General features: G+C 39.5%; 1 pseudogene; it reads right to left on the bottom strand.

Moving 5' to 3' along the window:
- Positions 1-201: 201 nt before the first annotated feature.
- LOC139744179 (proteasome adapter and scaffold protein ECM29-like) overlaps positions 202-21,545 on the bottom strand; it is a 134,196-nt pseudogene continuing 112,852 nt past the window's right edge.

Here is a 21,545-nt window from a genome sequence, read left to right on the forward strand (position 1 = left end):
ACATGCCTCTCCTTTGATCCTTTCATTATGACATTTCGACAAATGGTAGAAAAAACCTTGGACAATGAAGGCAGATGGCAAACCTGCAGAAATAGTTCCTCGTGCCCTCTTTGCACAGAGGCATAAAAAGAAAGAGAAAACAGGAATAGTTTTTGTGTACAAACATTACCAGTAACTGAAAATCAAACAATAAAGCAAGACTTACCCTTCTGGATTTCGACCAAGAGAACCTTCTTCAAAGACTTTGGTATCTCCAGTAACATTGGTCTTCGTGGCACTGAAAAAGAAGAATAATACATCCATTTACATTAAAACAAATTTCTGTCAAAAAGTAAAATGTATAGATAGAATTACTCTATTCAGAGTGCAATACTCCTATGTCATTTCTACCTTAGGAATCTTGATTTGACTCTAATTATATGATATGCAGTTCTTTTTAGCCTTTACTTTATTAGCATGAAATCCATTAAATACTTTATTGCCATGATACTAATGTCATGAAATAGATGTACAGTGTAATTAGGTATGAACATTTGGAGTACATCACTTTGACCTGTCACTGAAAGTGATGGACACAGTTGAATGCCCAATATAGAATGACACACCATATGTGACAGGCAAAACTCAGGAATATTGAAAATTCAGTTTTTTTCATATAATCATATTGCCCATTTCCTAAGCCTTGCATTGATATAAAATACTTGTACGCGTGTATTCTCCGGCATCGCAAGTGGACATGTAGAGCAAAATACAGTGCACTTTTTAATTTGTTAGCCTGACAAAATTTTGAGAAAACAGGCTTTGAAGGGTCACCTCTTGCTCAAAGACAGTGTCCGAGCGAGGTGAGAATCACCCATCTGTAACCCCGTATTCTTTAGCGATTCTAGAAGATGCAAAATGGTCACAAAAAGGAAGCATCTTGATAGAGCTTGAATAAGCCCAATGCGTCAAGAAAGCCGTACATTATGCCTGACGTCACACACTGGATTGGTGAACTCTGCTCGGTGAATTTGTGTGCATGTCAATGGAGGTACTACGTGTCTCTGTAGCTTTAGATTTTCTCATTGAAAGTTTGAATGGGGTCAATTTAACTTGTAAAAGATAAGCTACAATTGGGGAACAATTCCTTTTTATTCTACTTTTACTGACATTTCTCAAAATTCAACAGTTCTAACCCGTTGAGGATGGGCTGATTTTGCTACAACACGCATTTCCCATAGACATTTGCCCGAGTATACTTGGGACTCGTCCTAAGCAGGTTAATCGACCGGTACACAGTCATTTTCTTACATTTTTTATGTCGTAGTTTATTCAGGTCATATAAATCCTCTTACACAAAATCAGGAAGATATAAGGGCAAAGATTGATATTAAATTGAACATGTAATGATATGTGTCATGATAACCAGACTTCTGAAAAGCAACAAAATATCAAATAAGGGGAGATTTTCAGGACATATTCAACTGTAATACGTGCTGCAGCTCAGGCAGCTCGCGATCTCTTGTAGGCAATATTAATCTGTGTGTTGATGTGGCACTGCACTGTTCTAGTGCAAACCAGCTGCGCAGTCACTAGTGCTCACTAACCATGATGTGCATAACATGTGCTTGTATCAAGGAGATGTAAGACATCCCCACTCGACTCAAACTTAACACGTCATGTATTTCTGCTTTTGTGACTTGACTGAATCGGGTGGCAAGTTAGTCCCATTCCTTAGCCACGATACCTTGTCTTGATGATATACAAGGAGAACAAAAAAAAAACACAAACAACTTGTTGATCACAGTAGGCCTAACTTCACAATAAAGAGTTCAAATTTTGAGCACTGACATGCAGTTTCAACACAAGAAAATGTATGATGTAGAAATTGCTCAACAATATAATTTTTTGTCCTTCTCTATTCAATAAATACAGAATCACACAAGGTCTTAGAAATGAAACTACATATGTACACTTAGATCAGGCTTATAAAAGGTTTGATTTTACCGTTTGCCCGATGCCAATGTGTCTACTAGTGTTGAAACAAGGATGCTGCGGCCCTCCTCACCACTTTCTTCATATACCACACTCAAGCCTTTTGAAGCCACATCCTGGGTGAACTCTGTAGCAGTCCCAGACAGAAAAAATAAAACAAAACAAAAACAGGGTAATACGTTGTAGGATGCAATCGTGTACAAGTATGTTCATGCATCTCCCTCTCTCTCACTCATATATTGTCAGTTGAGTGACAAGACTTTGTACATATCCCAAATTTTGGTGAAAACCATTTTTTGTAGTTTAATTGTCAGATAATCAGTTGGGTGATGTCCTGTCCAAATCCTAGTTGTCTTATTCCTATTAGCCAACACAGCATTCTAAAGTAAGGGCGATACCACTTCTTTATCGTGTTTTGTTGAGTGCCATGTTGCTCCAACAGCAATATATATTGTCCAATATATGTACATTTACAAATACATGTTTATGTATGTACTATGTATATATTATGTTTGTACACTTGTATGTATATGAAAATATATACATGTTATAAACATGTTGAGATTTCACTTATTGGCTCCACAAAGAAATGAAGAAACAAACTGGCAATGCATTTTTGGCCAATACAACATGAGTTCATTTGACTCAAATTTTTGGTGTTGTACACCTTCTTCAGGAGTCTTGACAATGACAGTATCAAAACAAAGCAAAACAAAAATTGAATACGTAGAGCCGCACTCATAGACAGACTTAGTTGCCATGCGACACGGCTGGGGGTGCGCACCTTTTACAGTGATGTTGCCAAGTAGACGCAATGTAGTCAAGGCACGCATAAGGAGGAGAGCATTGACAGTGGACCCTACCGATAAATTTCGTGAGCAGGCTATGGAATGTGTTAATGACATGCCAGGCAGTAACATATCTCTGCCTGAGAAGGCTAGGGTCAGTCAATTCTACCTGTTTCCTAAAGTGCACATGCTTCCTAAAATGGTGACGAGTGCAACCAAGCAAGAAGCAACAAGTTCTGATTCTATCATTGAGGCAGCCAAAGAACATCCCACCAGGCAGACCCATTGTGTCCAGTGTCGGTTCCCTTACTGAACCAATGTCTCAAGTTGTTGATGAGAAACTTCTACCATTTTTACCTCAGTAAAATCAAGAGTTACATTATGGACGTTCAGAGTCTGTACACTAACATCCCACACAAGGACGGTGTACAAGTGATGCACCGCTTCCTCCATGACAATGCTAATGAGGACGAGACTGTAGTTATACACGCACTAGCTCAAATGACAGAATTCATTCTGAAACACAATTTTTTCCAATTTGATGACAAATATTACCTACAGAAACAGGGCACTGTCATGGGCACAAAGATGGCACTGGCATGCGCCAACATTTACATGCCAGCCCTGAAGGAGGAATTTCTGTCAAACCATCCTCACAAACCAAGTTCGTTACATAGATGACATATTCATGATTTGGGAGCACCCTATTGAGGAACTGGTTGCTTTCCACCAGGCATTCAATTCATGCAGTCAAAGTGTCAAATTCACTATGGAGAGTTCACAAAGAGAAGATCCAATTCCTGGATGTATTTGTGTCGATCGACCAAGATAACAAAATGCTAAAAACGTCCGTGTACTGAAAACCCACTGACTCTTTCTCATATTTGAGATTTGACTCATTTCACCCACACCACATCAAACAATCAATTGTTTATAGTCCGATGTTTCACTTCGACCGAATCATCTCGGACGAGGATGTATTTGACAGAGAGGTCCTTACAATAAGTAGACAATTTATCAAACGAGGATACCCTGCCTAAATGATCAGAAATGCAATTCGTAGAGTCAAAGGGAAATCCCAAAGAGAGCTCCTCAACCAAACTAAGTTGGAGGAAAACAAGGCACGCCTCCCATTCGTGACCACTTACCACCCTGTTATGAAATCTTTTGTGAAACAAGTCAGGCAAGAATGACCTACACTGGCTCCCGACCCAGAGTTAGGGAAACTTGTTGGAGATCAACATCTACATGTCCAACGTCGCCCCCGAAATCTCAGAAAATTGCTTGTAAGCACCAAGCTCCCAGCACCCTTACCAACGAGTGGTAACACACCATGTGCTAAGCCTAGGTGCCAAGTTTGTAAACACCTTGTTACTGATACCACGCTTAAAATCTCCAACAATGTCACCCTCCGTCCACAAAGACTTACCTGCTATTCCAGTAAAGGGCTGCATTGTCTGATCTGTGCACAATGCCCTCACAATGTCTATATTGGTGAGACCAGCACCAAATTCTGGATGCGCTTTAATAATCACAAATCGTCCATCTTGAAAAAATGGACCAACCTTCCCACTGCCAAACACTTCACCCTCCGCGGCCACTCACTGACGGATGTCAGAGTGTGCATTTTCAGGGAGGTTACAAATCAGCAGAGGAAAGAAATCTCGCAGAGTTACGAGTAATCAAGAAGAGTAAGAGCTTTACAGTGGAAGGGTTGAACAGGGATTTATCCGTTCTAAATGGTTACTCGTTCTTCCATTAGAGAGAGGAATTAGTCATGGTGGGGATTCGAAGATATTTTTTCAAAATATCTTTTGAATTGATTATAGTTTACGCTTACACTAATGTTAAGAGAAATTATTAGGTTTTTCTGTCTAGGCTTACATTAAAGCAAAAATGACAATTTAATGTCTCAATTTTTATAGTCAATTCACTTAGGGTTTGTTTCATTCTATGATAGGATGGCTTTACACTGCCATCATACTTGCATGTTCAAATCTGATTAAATTACAATGAGACACTGAATTGTAGCTTCTATAATTGATAATTTCACCCGTTTCTCAACTGGAATTCTTACACCGACTTCATCTCATTGATGATTACTATATACTACAGTCTCCATCAGTGTAAGTTATGAAAAAGCTCAATCATTGGAGCACTTATTAATCTATTCCTAATTTTATCTATTATTCTTTGACTTATGATACGTTGATAAGTACAGTTACTTGGTATCTCATCATTGCTTGTGATAATACAAAGTGATATGATGTTTAAATTGAATGTCATTGTTACGTAATAAACTTGTCAATGCTCTCCTCCTTATGCGTGCCGTGACAACATTGCGTCTACATGGCAACATCATTGTAAAGAGTGCGCATCCCCAGCCATGTCTCATAGCAACTAAAAGTCTGTCTATGAGTGTGTGCTCTACTTGTTCAATTTTTGTTTTGCTTTGTTACCCACGCCGATGTAATCGGCAGGGGGTTATGTAAAGGGTTCCGTATGTTTGTTTGTTTGTTTGTTTATTTGTTTGTTTGTTTGTTTGTTTGTTTGTATGTTTGTTTGTTTGTTTGTTTGTTTGTTTGTTTGTTTGTTTGTTTGTGTACAAGATAACAAGAGAACGGGTACACGGATTTGCACGAAATGTTCAGGGAATGTTTGGATAATGACAGGAAAGAATCGATTAGATTTTGGTGATAATCGGTTGACCCTTGCAAATTCTGTGTGACCTTGAAGTTTTGACCCCATGGTATAGTGACCACTCCGAACATTTTCCGTTTCTTTGCGATTTTCCGCTACCATACAAATATGGCGCGCCATTTGATCAATAATGCCGATTAACTGTTCATCGCCGAAAAACACTGTTTATCGGCGATAAACACTGAAAAAACACTGTTTATCGGCGATAAACAGTGTTTATCGAACGAAAAACACTGTTTATCAAGTGATAAACAGTGTTTATCGAGAAAAACTATGTTTATCGACCAAGTGATAAACAGTGTTTATCGAGGAAAAACTATGTTTATCGATCGACCGATAAACAGAGTTTTTTGTGATAAACACTGTTTATCGACCACCGATAAACGGTGTTTATTGAGAAAAATTCAGTTTATCAGTTGATAAAGGTGTGATAAACAGAGCTTCATCTTGATAAACAGAGTTTATCGCTCGATAAACAGTGTTTATCGCCGATAAACAGTGTTGTTGGTCGATCAGCGCGCCATATACAAAAGCGTATCTCCCAAACGATCCGACTTCGCTGCATGCAACTCTGTTCGTAAGACGATCCAACTTCGCTGCTCAACACCATTCGTAAGAATTTCGAAATTTACGTTTATTTGAGGAACTATGTCCTTCTTGATTTATGAAAGTTCGGGGTTCGCTCTCCGTCGTCACAAACTGTCCCGTATTTGGTGATTTTTCAAATTAACATTGATTCTTTTTTTGTTTGTTTGTTGGAGGAGCATTCCTCAATCATGAAATAATTTTGCTCGGTCCCAGTCACACTGCACGATATGCGCACTCATTGTCGATGCGTGTTCAAGGCCGGTGAAAATGCATCGCGCTCTACCCTGTTGGCGCAAAATTGCATCGCGGACGTTGCGGCGCTCGTTGGTGACCGAATACTGGTGCAGTAGATATTTGCATTCAACCCTTGCATTGAATAATTGCCGTAGGGGGGTAATTGCCCAGGGGGTACGTAAATTTTGTTTTTCTTTTTACCCACGCCGATGAAAATCGGCAGGGGGTTATATAAAGGGTTCCGTATGTTTGTTTGTTTGTTTGTTTGTTTGTTTGTTTGTTTGTGTACAAGATAACAAGAGAACGGGTAAACGGATTTGCACGAAATGTTATGGGGATGTTTGGATAATGGCAGGAAAGAATCGATTAGATTTTGATGATAATCGGTTGACCCTTGCAAATTCTGTGTGACCTTGAAGTTTTGACCCCATGGTATAGTGACCACTCCGAAAATTTCCCGTTTCTCACTTTGCGATTTTCCGCTACCATACGAAAACATAAACTCCCAAACGATCCGACTTCGCTGCTCAAATGTTCGTAAGAATTCCGAAATTTACGTTTAGGCCTATTTGAGGGACTATGTCCTTCTAGATTTATGAAAGTTCGTTCTCCGTCATCACAAACTGGCCCGTATTTTGATGATTTTTCAAATTAACATTGATTGTTTTTTTCGTTGGAGGAGCATTTGCTCGGTCGCAGTCACACTGCACGATATGCGTGCTCAATGTCAATGCGTGTGCAAGGCCGCTGAAAATGCATCGCGCTCTACACTGTTGGTGCAAAATTGCATCGGGGACGTTGCGGCGCTCGTTGGTGGCCGAATACTGGTGCAGTAGACATTTGCATTCAACCCTTGCATTGAATAATTCCCGTAGACACTAATCATAGGGGTAATTGCCTAGGGGGTACGTAAATTTTGTTTTTCTTTTGCGCTTTTGTGGATACAATCGTACCATCAAAGATCGTACACTCATACGACCTTTGATATCATCACACTCTCGGCTTGCTATAATCAAAATATCCCGCAAGAAAACGGCGTATTTCTCGATTTTTAGCGCTTTTTCCACGACCCGTCGCGTAGACAATACTCTTAGAACTGGACTTAATTCGCGCGCGCTTGGAAAAGTTCCGATTCTGCACTTTTGACTGTGGAATTTGGGATTTTCGATGGATTTTTGGAGGAGACTTGAGGACTTTCCTGTACGTGAATGAGTGTTAATACCGTATGTGTAATGATGTGATTTGCGTGTGATGTGACTGTAGAACCAAAGATCGTACACTTCAGTGTACGATCTTTGGTAGAACTCACTGGCTGGTGATAAAGCACACTGGCAATTAAGTGGCCAAATTCTGGTAGATGACCGAATGCACATTATGTTTACCCAGACTTTGTACTTAGGCGTGGGTCTGCCGCCTTTGACGGCCCCTCTCTAGTTTTGATACTGTCATCTACTCCTGAAGACTCAAGACTCCTGAAGAAGACGTGGGATGCCAAAAATTTGACTCAAATAAGCTCATGCTTTATTGGCCAAAAATGCATTACCACTTTGTTTCTTAATTCATATATACAGTGTTCATCCATTAATTGGGGACTGCTTTAGCGGGAACCCCTCTTAAGTGCAACAAAACTTGATGTAACAAATTCAAAATTTTCATGTGTTTATTTCCACTGCTTAATGGGAACCATAAACCGCTTTATCGGGACAAATTCTGGCTGAAACACTTGCAGTGTCCGTCATTAATGTCTTAAAATAATAAGTAAATCCTTAGAAGTAATCGCAGAGATTTTATTTGCTTACAAGAAGGGTTATTTTCTAATCAATTCCAGATAGATTATGCCGACTGCAGTCTAAACATTTGTCGTTACGCAGTAAGACATAGCCTTATCGAGCGTCATCGGCTTCTACTTATGCACATATACGGTGCCACCCCTTCACTGCAATATGGAGAGTCACCTTTCCCGCATGCGGCCCATACTCTTCCTGTTCATGCACATAGTATGCATGCAGTGTGTATTTGTGTGTGTGACAGACAGCATAAGGAGGCATGAAGGGATGAGAAAAAATGTGTGCGTACGATCGTCGCAATCAGGTCGTCGTGCTGTGCATGTTGTGAACATGTTAAACAGTGTGTTATAGTAAGCAGTGCTAGCTCTTTCTCTGCATTGATCGGGTAATGGGCATCATGATCCCCTCTAAAAACAGGGTTATTTTGTGGATCAAATAAATGAAGGTTTGTTCCGATGATGCACATTTGTCAAAATTATGAGACTTTTGCGCCTTTTCTTTTGCCGTTTTGTGTATGCGTGTCATAGCGCTTGTGTGCTTGTTGCTGTCGTTAATCAGTGGGTTTGATAACTGTGCATGGTTTAGTGTAATGCCCACGTACTGGGCTACGTGTTGTGTGGTTTGTACGGGCCAATACCAGCTACTGTTTAAGCAGGAGCACTGCTTAAACGGGAGAAAAACTTGACTCCCGACCCCTCCTGATTGAGTAGTGAGCACTGTATTAAATATGTTAAGTAATTCATAGTCCTTGTGTTGGTTGAATGATATCATCAATAGTAGCAGAAAAGAACTCCAGAAATTTATCATGCTGTCAACACCAACAGTTAATTACAGCGCACAAATTTCAGACACTCTGTTCAAGTGATTTTGATAATAGTGTGCAAATAACCATAATCATTGCTGGTTACTGTAAAAGTGGATATTTTCGCGTGACTAATTTTTCGCGCTTGGCCGGGTCGGAAGAGTTTCGCGTGTTTTTAATTCCGCGGAATCAAGACATCACGCACAGGCACATATGGCAAGCAAAAATATTCGCGTCTTTTTATTTCCGCGCTAGTTTCTGGTTGCGCGAAATGCGCGAAAATTTGAACACTGCGAAAATTTCCACTTTTACAGTACTGTGGAGTTTTACATTCTGTTTTTGTGTCCCATTCATTGTACAGAGGACAGCTTGGTGAGATTAAGCACTTGAATAGACCCTAAATTTCAAAGCCTCTTTCTCTGTAAACACTTTTCCAGAGAGTGCTCCTTTCTTTTCATTATTTTAATAGATAGTTTAAAGGTAAAGTGTTGTTATTGGTATTCTCACCGATGATAACGAGAAAGGAGCATAATAAGACAGATATTTAGATTTATGTCCATACAGAGCAAGAAGTTAGAATTATGCAGACTAGACTGTCTAAACTAAAAAATAAAAGTATCAAAATGAAAGACATAATGTCCATAACAACATGTGCATTTTCCTTTCATTTCAGGTAACAAGACTCTTGTATCCAGTCTGCCAGGAACATATAGAAAAGAGAGAATAAGAAAAAGAGGGGTAGGACAATTTTTGATGTACTTACCATCATTTTCTGACAGCATGTCAATGAAAGCCCTCTGCACATCACCAAGGTGTTCCTGGACAAAGGGATGGCTGCTGCACTTTTTCACAAGAGACAGGAGCCACAAGCAAGCTGCCTGTATCATGGCACATTGAATACACATAAAATACAAGAGCAATTAGTGCTTATCATTTACCTAAACAGTAATAAAACAAACAAATCCAGTGTATGTTATAATTACCATATTTTCAGGTGTCATTTCGGTTGAATGAATAAAATTTCCAGAAAACCCTCATCTATTTTTCGTATTTTCCCTCAGAATGTCTTAAAAATGGGTGTAAAAAATAACTTCTGAAAAATACTACATGTATGAGGGGTTGAGAGTGGATAAAGTGCTAAGGCATACACGTGTACATTTTGGTATGTTAAATAGGCATTGTATGGTCAATTACTACAAGTAGACGCCTATGCATGCCATATTAGTCTTGCAACAGCTACCACACACATTACCAAAACTACACATAGAGTGACATATTAATAACTACATGGTACACATGTCTAGTCAGCATTAGAGAAAAAAACAAAGAATAAGCTAGCTCCACTGAGGCTCTATGCTTTCTTCAGGCTGTCCGCCGAAAATAAACTTGAGGTTGCATTCAAAGGTACAGTATGGGGACAGCAGAATTCACTGATGCACTTGGTTGCCTGCCACACTTTAGAATTTGAGATATGATACATTTTTTTTTTTTGGTGATAAACATACACAAAATGCAATGTGTTTTCCAGTAATTGCTCAACAACAATTTTTGCTTTATCATGTCTCAATGTGGGATAGACTGTCTGACTCACGTGTCTCTTGTGAGGGTTTTGACTTTTGATCTCCTCTTTCAGGATCCTATTCAATGTCCACTCCACCCAGTCCATTGAGCCAGTCTCCCCGCGTTTCTCCAATATGGCACTTGTGGATGGAGGCTGCTCATCTTCTGTCCATACATCCCGGCTGGCTGATGACAGGGTTCCAAGCGAGGCCTGTGCAAGGGCATCTCCAACACTGAAGTGGAGTTCAACTTGTTTGCTCTGTGTCATCAAACAGACCATTGAGTCACAAACAAGACCCTAATAATATCACTACTTAAGCATGGGTGTTAAATACTCTGTACCACACATCAATTTCATCAATTCTACAGAAGGTGATGAAATCACTGACCTGCTAGCAAAGGGTAATATCAAATACATCTTGTGTTCAAACTGAAGCTCTGATATATTACACAAGTGAGCATGGCATGCCTTTCCAACTCTGAAATATTAAAGAGGCAAGAATAAAACAGTAGAGGCAAAAATAAAACCAAAGTCTAACTGCTGTATATCTACAAATATACAACACAAAATATGTACTGTCCTTTTATCAACCCTTCCCTTCTGGTATACCATGGCCATGTTCGATGAAGAACTGTGATTGATCTTGATACGTTTGATTTATCAAGCGCGACTTGATGAATGAAGCACAAGTTCAATCTTGAATGTAGGTCTGTTTCATAAAGATACTTTCACTTGATTTCAAGAAAAATCAAGCTTAACTTTTACCATATCGAGCATAACTTTGAGACTGATAGAAATCAAGCAAGCGTAAGGATAAGAACTAAAATCGAGACAGAATTTAGTGTATCAAAACGCTATCATAAAATGGGCTTTAGAATCTCTGCAATCTGATTGGTCAATTGTCAAGCACTGATCTTTACTGATCCACACTGAGCCATGCGTCCGGTAAAATCTGAATGCATGGCTCAAGTCTTGTATGGTGTTGTAGGTGTGCCGGATGCACGATGGGGAAAATGGTTGTAGACACAATTTCATGAATTTATGGGCCCATTTGAATGATACACAGGCCTATTTTGTGGATCAGTGAGAATTGGATGCTCTCGTTTAACTTTAGAACAGTCTAAAACCCACTCACTGCGCTCATGGATTTAAACAGTTCCAAAGTTAAACTCATGCATCCAATTCTCATCGATCCACTCTGTCCTGTGCATCATTTGTATAATAGAGCACTACTGCCAGTATGTTACACAGTCTCATCAATCTCGTCTCACTCAACCAGAGCCAGGCTCACACTCAGTCAGACTGAGCTAAGCCTAGCTAATGCAATTACTGCAGTATGAATATTAATGAACCATGAGTTCTCATTAACATAGTACAATCACAGTTTATTTCATGTGGTGCTATGGCCATGGGGATTTGTTTTGCCTCCCAACACACGTCTATGTACATGCACTCTGAATTGTATGAATGGGTATCACAGCAAAGACTATAGAAGCGCACGCAGCACACTAATATGTGCGCTTCTATACTCTTTGGATCATGGGGAGCTTGGAAGACTACATGCACATACAAGCGTAGACCTAGAACTCTGGTCTAAACCTATGTTGGGATTATGCAAAAACTTCACGTGTTGAATTCAGTGTTTCATTCATTTCATTGATTGTATCAGGTAGACTTCACTTGAGAAATATTTCTCTATCCTTATAAGCCTACAACAATATTTAATTTAAAGAAACAACCATCAACAAAAGTTATTGCTGAACTTAATTTGTATATGAAAACCCACTGGACTGCAGCTATGTATACAGCTGAGTTGAGCTGCACCATAATACCACCCACTCATGATCACCCACATTGCAAGTCTAGACTTCAAAGACAGTACACAGGTCCTGATCCACAGCTGTACCAAGGCCGGTGTGCACACTCCAGGCCTAGCACTCACACAGACAATTTCTATTTTGTAAAATGTATCCATGTAAATCCACCTGGCCAGCATCTGGAGGTCTCCGGTTTGAATCCTGATGGAATCCCATTTTCTTTGCTCATTTTTCCATTTAAATCCTTTTCGTAACATAAATGCCAAGCTTCTTTTGAGGGGTTTTGAGTTTCAGAATGTCATTAAAAAATATTATATAAGCTATTATTTTTGCGAGGGTTTAATTTTCGCGAATTTCGTGAATCACTGTTGGACTGCGATTTAACACATGCGAAAATGTTGCCATACGCTGCGAATTAGGAACTGCTTAAGCGGGAACCCCGCTTAAGTGCAATAAAACTTGATGTAACGAAATGTTCGTGTGCTGAACCATGAACCGCTTTATCTGGACAAATCTGGCTGAAACACTTCCACTGTCTGTGTATTAATATCTAAAAATAATAAGTAAATCCTTAGAAATAATTGTAGGAACTTAATTTCCTAACCAGAAGGATCATTTTCTAACTAGTTTGCGATAGATTATGCTGACTGCAGTCTAGACAGATGCCATTAGACGCCTGATGGTGAGATGTCGTGCACAGGCGGTCTTATCGCGATTGAGCGTCATCCTATTGTGCGTCATCAGCTTCTACTCAATACGTCATGTACTTACACTGAGTGCTACCCCTTCAGTGCAATATGGAGAGTCGCCTTCCCCGCATGCGGCCCATACTCTCCCTGTTCGGGCATAGCATAAATGCAGTGTGTGTGTTTGTGTGTGACAGCATAACATGGGGCATGAATATGAGAAATATGTGTTCATGTGATCGTCGCAATCAGTGTCGTCGTGATGTGCATGTTGTGAACATGTTTAATAAACAGCGTGTGGAAGTTAGCATAGCTGACTCTTTCTCTGCATTAATAGGGTAGGCATCATGACTTGGTATGTGTACTTTGAACTCTAAAAAGGGGTTATTTTGTGAATCAAATAAAGGTTTGTACTGATGATACATTTGCCAAAATTATGAGACTGCTGTGTCTTTTCTTATCGCGATTTTGTGTATGCATGTCGTAGTGTGTGTGTATTTGTTGCTGTGGTTCTCGGCGGGTTTGATAGTTGTGCACGGCTTAGTGTAATGCCCACATACTTGGCTTCATGTGACTATTTAAGTGGGAGCACCGCTTAAATGGGAAAAAAAACATGTCTCCCAGCCCCTCCTGATTAAACGGTGAGCACTGGTAGTACACTTTGATACAATAGCTTTGGTTTCAATTCGTGAAAATAACATCTCGTGAAAATGTCTGAGACCTCTTAAAAATCGCAAAAATATCTGTATGCAAAAAATTACAGCTAACACAGAAGGTATATGTACATGTACAAGTTGTGGATATACATTCTATGCCTAAAATGACCAAAAGGAAGATTTACTTATTATGATACAAACTTACTGCATGACATGTGCAGCACGTATGCAGGCCTACTTTTGTATTCAAGTACACGTGTAGATGTCTCAAATTCACCTTACCAAAATGCACCAAAATTACAGGAAATACTTTATAGCTTATATTCAATCACTTATATAAATTCAAACCAAATCAGTTGTCGGGAAGCGTGTGATATCAATGTCGACTTGCATGCCAAAGCGAGCTTTGCAGTGCATGCTGCTGCGTACACAATCTGAAACAGAAGTTAGCTATCTTAGTTATTTCATGAATGTAGATTTTGCATGTTGTTCCTCGCAACTCACTCTAGTGAGCTTTGCGGCATCAATGCCTACACAATTTGAAAAGAAAATTAAACATTAAATTTTATACTAGTATATGAAGGTATCATTATCAAACAATTAATTTCAGTTTCAGTTGAAACAACATGAAAGCTGGCATCTATATTTAACACTTCCAAATCCCTGATTTGGGTTTAATTTATGTGAATAATATTAAATAATCAATATTCTATAAAGTGTTTTGTTTCTGTGATTTCAGTGCAATTTGCAAGCCCAGTGCATGCTCTATTCATATCTCATGTGCAATTCATATGTTGAATTGTTTGATGGCACATGCACTTGACTGTGGAGCGTCAATACTGTACAAATGGATATTTTTCGCGCTAGTAATCTTTCATGCTTTGCTGAATGTGATGAATTTTGCATGTTTTTAATTCCATGGAATCAAGACAGTACAAACATTGTATAACAAGCAAAATTATTCAAGTGTTTACATTTTCACGCTAGTTTTTAGTTGCGCAAATGCGCGAAAATCTCCACACCATGAAAATTTCCACTTTTACAGTACAATGTAATGCCGAAGTGCTTTCGCACAAGTACACATAGATACCAGCCTGTCCATTCTTTACTGACAGCAAAAAGAATCTTGTTTTGGGGCATTCAAGGTTCTCACAGAATTGCGAAAGTAATTGGTTAAAATGTATTACCATACATCATAAGACACTTAAAAAGTTGCACAAGTCAATTTCCAAGTAGGTTTGAAAATACATGTTTTGGGTATTAAACGTAAAAGAATGTTGGTATTCTATTTTTGTGCTTACTTTTCAAAGTATGCCAAGTTTCAGGGGAATCTAAAAATCCCTTCTTAGTGGATGAAAGGTGGTTTTAAAATCCCAGTAGCGGGTATGTGGAAGGTTATGCAATGGCCGATAGCACCCTACAAGTGTGTTCTCCTGGTTCCAGACAAGATGATATCTACCACAATGCAGGTCATCTCTTCAAGACCCCACTTCTGAGCCAAACTGTGAGAAACATGGGTTCATTTTAAAATAACTTTGTGTATCTCAACACCTAATGATGATTCCTTTCTAGCATTAATGATGCAAATCTTTTCCTGGTTATGAACATGTGACTTTGAACAATTGTGCTGCTCCAAAACTTTCGAATAAATTACCTGAGAAAATGAGGAGGCCAAATCACATGCTGTCTTCAAATCACATCGCAGTAGAGTGCAATCTGTATATCTATATAGTAGCTGCGCTATACATGTTTGTCTAATTATTATCACTATCATTTATTTGCACTCTCCCAAATGGTTAATATCCCTTAACATGCCCAATGAAGCCACGACCACTGTTACTGTTATGAATAACTACTTTGTTTCCAACAGTCATTCTGGACAATTCATTGTTCATTCATTTCTAAAATTTCCTCTAGATATTACCACTGGACACTCTAAACTAAAGTCATGGCTACTATTATGAATGATACTTTCCAAATTTGGTGAATTTCTGATAATGCATATTGGAGCAAGGTGAATACACAAGTATCAAAGTCCTTCATTGGGCAACACCCTGGGCCCCCATGGGGACTACCTGAACCATTCAATAACTTTGTACAATCTGCCCAAAACAATGATTCCTGTCAAGTTTGGTCAAAATCTGAAGATGGATCTTAAACTAGACAAAAATGTAATAAGCTCACAACAACACACAGCCAACTGAGCTGCATTGGCTTCCCATCAAAAACAGAATTTATTTCAAGATCCTACTGCTCACATTTAAGGCCATCATGGTCTGTCAGGATACCTGACAGTGTCTTCCCTAATTGAGCAGCGACAGCCTCGCCCTGGCCTTCGTTCATCTGGCCTTACTCTCCACATGCCCATTACACATCTCAAGGAATACAGAGACACAGCATTTTCCTCTATTGCTCCTCGCCTTTGGAACTCCCTCCCATCCTTTCTCCGTGAAATTGACAAATTGGATCACTTCAAAGCCTCACTCAAGTCTCACATTTTTCGTGGACATTCAATCACTAACTCTCTTGGAGGAGTCTGCACCTTTGAATGTTTCTAGAACAGATATATGGCGCTATGTAAATGCTGTGGATCATCATCATCAATTGCAGAAACACGATTGCAAAGGCTCACTTGAGCCTTTGTTGCTATCAAGCTTACAAACTGTACAGCCTGAATGAGCTTCCATATTGAACTTTGAAAAATTCATTATCTTTAAACCCGACCTATTTTTTTTTTCTTTCAAATTTTCATCATACTCACACTTCCCGATGAGAAAAGTCCTTCCAGAACAGTTTGGGTGAACTCAAAATTTGGTTGTCCAACAGGCAGAAAACCAAGGGTGGTGCACACTTGTTCTTTCACCTAAGGAGTTGAAATACAAAATACAAAATCACATTTTAAAAAGCCCTGTGATGTACAGAAGAGAAAAATACATTCTCAAAAAAAAAAAAATTGCAGCTACTACTTCTTACTGCTACTGTATTCATATAGCATGCACATCTGAAAAAGAAAACATGCAATTTGCTCATATAGCTCGCTCCACGCCCGCAGAACTGACCAGCTACATGGATATCGGTAGTATCAACACCGTTCCTTGCCAGTAAAACACCCGTATTATCCTCGTAGAATGCCCGCAGATGACACGCACTTCCGGCATATAGGTAGAGATCCATGGGCAACCTATGTACTTCAAGCGGGTCAGCTGCCTGTGACTTGCAACAGCTACAGGCCTCCTGCTGGTGTTCTGCGTGGACCTCTGAGGGCAATCCCTGAGACTCACCCAGAAAAAAATTTTGGTCATGCTCAAAACTTGGCTGCAGGTAAATCGGACTTGCGTGCTCGCCTCTGGAAAACTACGGGTGAGATACATGCTAGGTACAGTCAGATGCAGGCCAACTGAGGGGAGCTACAAGTAACAAAAATTTTTCTCCGCAAGTCAACCCGCAAGGCTTCCCCAGACTCGGTGTGACAAGGCCTTGAGCACGCTCAAAACTTGTTCCGGACAAGTTGCGGGGTTTGCCCGCAGAGGTACGCCCAGAACACCTATATGAGGCCCTTAGCGGCAGCACCTTGCAGGCAACTCCCATGAAGGTACTTTGCAGCTGTAACGCAGGTACTTTGCAGTCACCATATGTTGCCCATAACTGAAAATGGATTGGTTTCGAAGCTCTCACGCAGGTCACATGGAATGTACGCAAGTAGCAGGCAAGTAGCACACGTTTATCAGGTAAGACACAAGTGCGAAACTCGCAAACTTCCTTGTCCACCCGCAGAAAATTCTCCTGAGTGCTGGAAAATCCCTACTTGCGACAAGCTCACATAGCTCGCCCAGAAAGGTGTGACAGGGCCTTTAGAAAGCAAAACAGAGTACATGTGCCTCGCTAAATGTGATGGGAACATTTATGTTAACATTAACATTTCAGGATTATTCAGCCATTTTTTTTTCACCATTATTCCCCCCCCCCCCCCCAAAAAAAAAAAAAAAAAAAAAAAAAATAGCAGGAAATATTCAGTGGGGTATTTTGCACCAATTAAAGTATTTACACACAGTATTATTCACAAAAACATTACACTACTTGATCTGCCGAAGAAAAGATTTATCAGACACCCTTTGGCTTGGTGCTTTCTAAGGGCCTGCTTCTAGGCATTAATATTGCATTCATGTAAAATTTGAATATATTTGTATTACATGAATATGATGATCCTGCAGAGCACCAAGGAAAATGTTAACAATATGCCCTCTCCATGAATATTTTGGCCACCCCAAAGCATCTACTGTATGACTTGCCTCCACTACTAGTGTGGGTTGGAGAGGGAAACATAAGAGAATATTCTGAGGGTTTGAACACTGGAAGCCACGTCCCTGACTGCCAATGGGAGGACATGTGCTATTTATTGAAGCAATTTAGTATCACGAGACCTAGAGAAAGATCCATGTATGATTTGGGGAAAATCTGATTGTGCAAAAGAGAGAAAATATAAAAATATCAATTTCTCACCATTGGGCCTCATCTCATTATTTTTACTCCCTCCAATCCACTTTCTTAACCCTTAGAATATAAAATTACAACAACTTGGCCAAACTACTTCTAGATATAAAGAAGATGACTTCAGATATTTACAGGTAGGCAAATATGGGTGCCCTGCCATGGGTGCCACTATATCATCTGTAAAATTTTGTCCCAAAGAATTTTAATTCCTGCCAAGGTCAGCTCAAAGTGATAATGGTCTCAAAAGAAGATGAAAATGTAATGAGTTTGTGGACAACAAACAATGAATGAGCAACTCCTTATATCATACATCCTCCATTTTCAATCAGGGTTTGTCCCCGTTAACAAGGTGGCCAGATTTACCTCATTCTCACAGCAACCGCTCTCACACCTTTTTACCATCTTGCCCGATTTGGGGCATCCTCCTTCCTCAAGCAGGCATTCCCAAGCTCTTCCTCCACCTGTCTCTTCCATGCATTCTTCAGTTGTCCTCACTTTCATGTCACATAACTATGAGCTCCAGGAGAATAGCAAACAAGGCAAGTGCCGTAATGTGTCTCGCCCACAAACATACAACACCTTTTAAAAATTTTGTTCACAAATGGACATGTATGGATCAAAAGTTAGGAGTCATAATTAAATGCACAGTACATTGGGCCCTTAAAGTTCATTGACCCCTGCCTGTGACCTTTGACCTTGTGGTGACCATCAACTCCCCAAGGTACATCTACCATCCAAGTTTGGTCACAAATAGACTTACGGATCAAAAGTTATGACCCATAATCAAAACATGCCCTAAAAACTCAACATTGGGCCCTAAAAGTTCATGGACCCCTGTCTGTGACCTTTGACCTTGTGGTGACCATCAACTCCCCAAGGTACATCTACCAACCAAGTTTGGTCACAGATAGACTTACGGATCAAAAGTTACGGTCCATAATCGAAATGCGCCCTAAAAGTTCATTGACCTCTGCCTGTGACGGACGTTACGGACAGATGACGGACGGACGGACGGACAGATGGATGCCACAGGCGATCCCTTAGTCTCCCCTCACTTCCGGTGGGTTCGACAATAAAACAGTTCACCAGAGTTGAGGTGAACCAAAGAAAAAATCAGTGAAAGTTTGTTGGCAGGACTACATGCAATGTGGGATGGGATGAAAGTGAGGAAATGAAGAGGAATAAAACATACCTTCATAGAAAATCTAATGGAATCCAACTTGCTGACCAATGTCTGTATGAGACCTGCTTTTGATATCTCTGCTGATCCTCTACCGGGCATCTTCCCCTTTTTGCTGTTTTTGATGTCATCACACTTTGCATCATCTGTACCCATTTCCAGAAGCTGACCATCAGGGATAGGTAGAGGTCCATTGCGAGCTATTTCTCCAAGGGCCACACAAGCACCGTGACCAATTAACATGTTGCTGTTATCCACACTTGACACTTGGAGAAAGGTATGTGTAAAAAACAAACAAACAAACAAACAAACAAACTAGAAATGTCGCTAAGGTGACTGGTATGCCTCCCCCATATTGCATAGTTTTCTCTATAGGTCTAGAGTATGTCTTGACCATGTGACACAAGATAGTTTCACATCATTGGCAACAAAAAAAAAAAGAAGTGAAATGACATGTTTGTCACAAATGTGTAGAGTGATTAATTTTCTTGACCTAGGTTCACTAGGATGGATGGCTAAATCGTTTAAAAGAGAAGTTACTTGTATTTGGGAATTGCAGCATTTTTACTTGACCCCACAACCCACAATTCTTTAAATAATCACTAACTAGTACTAAAACATCCATTTTTATGACAATACTTTGAGCCCATAGGGACCTTTCTCTATAGAATCATTGTGCAGTATATACCTTGTACATGTATACATTAAGGTACAGGTACATTCCGGTATGGAGAGAAAAAAAAAAGTAATATGAGCATTTCAACCTGACCTTTGACCTTTGGCCTCATTATAAAATCTTCCAAATAGAATCACTGTCAAGCAGTGCGTGTATATGCATGAAGTTTCATGAAGCTTGTGTATGTAGCTTGTTGCAAGCAATTCTACTTTTTAGGCATAAGGCCCATTATCTCAAGGGAACAGCAAATGTTCAGCAAGTCGTAAAGTAGTTTTGGTCATATAGTTTTATTGGAAACACAAGATTGGTTGTATGAGCATATTGGATGTTACATTCCTATTTTATACATCTTTTGAAGTATACTGTAAAACCAGAAACATTTGTAAATCGGAGCTGATGGCCTTTTCAGCAACATGAAACTTTCGCGAATTGGCACCTGACATTTTTTCATCGTGTAGAAAACTTTCACAAGCATTTCATTTACATGAATCATTCCTACTCATAAATTTCGCTGAGGTTTTCTGGCTTAACAGTAGTGCATGACCCCTGTTTACTCTTCAAAAGGATGAAGAGAAATATGAAGAAAGACAGAAGAGGCCCAAACTAATGCTTGAATCTGTTATTTACCCAAGAGCTGCGTTGCACTGGTGATGGTAGCCTGCAGGGGAGTTTGTGAAGGAGTTCTGTCAATGTCCATATCGTCTTCCATTCGGTTCTTGGCAGCTTTCTTTGTGAGATGAAACTGACATCCAATGATGTATCCCATTGCCAAAATGGATCCATGCTGGCATTCAACTGACTAAATGCAATAAGAACAAGAGACCCAGTGGGTTAAGGGCTCACCCAAGTATCAAAAGTTAACTGTCCAATGCATTACATTCTTGCAGACTTGTACCTATGAAGAACACAGCAAACTGGGGAAACTAGCAAACAACTGTAATTTGAAAGGGTCTATTACAAGAGAGCTAAAAATGAAAAGGTTATAGAAATTCTTCAGCAAAATAAAGGGTGTACTCACTACTGAGGTACAGAGAATAAAAGGGTAATCCAAAGGGTACTGCAATATGAAAAGGTCTAAAATAGGAGCTGGGAATGATTTTTTTTTTTCAAAATAAAGGGTGTAAAGAGATATCGAGAATGAAAGGGTCATTTAAAGAGCTCAATTCTGAAATGCTTACTAGTAAAAAGGCCTGAAACATAATGTGGATTTTTAGATCATTGGCAGCATTTTAAAATTTTGATGTGTGCAAACCCTGCAATAATTTTGTGTTGTACACATATTTCATTAAACAAAATACAGCATGTACCTACCAGGTTTCATTAAAAACTGAAATTAAGTAACAGAGATACAAACAATTAAAATGATTTTACAAAGTGACTTCATTCCAATGTCACACATCAGTAACCAAACTGAAGTTGTAACCATGTCTTTTAGAAGTCAAGAAGTTTCAAGTTAAGAAATGAGATGAAAACACAGATATAAAGACAGATTCTGACATTATCAAAGTGTGATCTCTAGGAAAAAGGTTACCTAATAAACCTGTATTAATGCTGTCTGCATTGTCAGCTTATGATGTTGAGAATACTCACTAAAATACCTACACA

This window comes from Diadema antillarum, unplaced genomic scaffold, assembly GCF_040938485.1.
Source record: "Diadema antillarum isolate AM-2024a unplaced genomic scaffold, OU_Dant_1.0 seq00001145_RagTag, whole genome shotgun sequence".
Taxonomy (NCBI): domain Eukaryota; kingdom Metazoa; phylum Echinodermata; class Echinoidea; order Diadematoida; family Diadematidae; genus Diadema; species Diadema antillarum.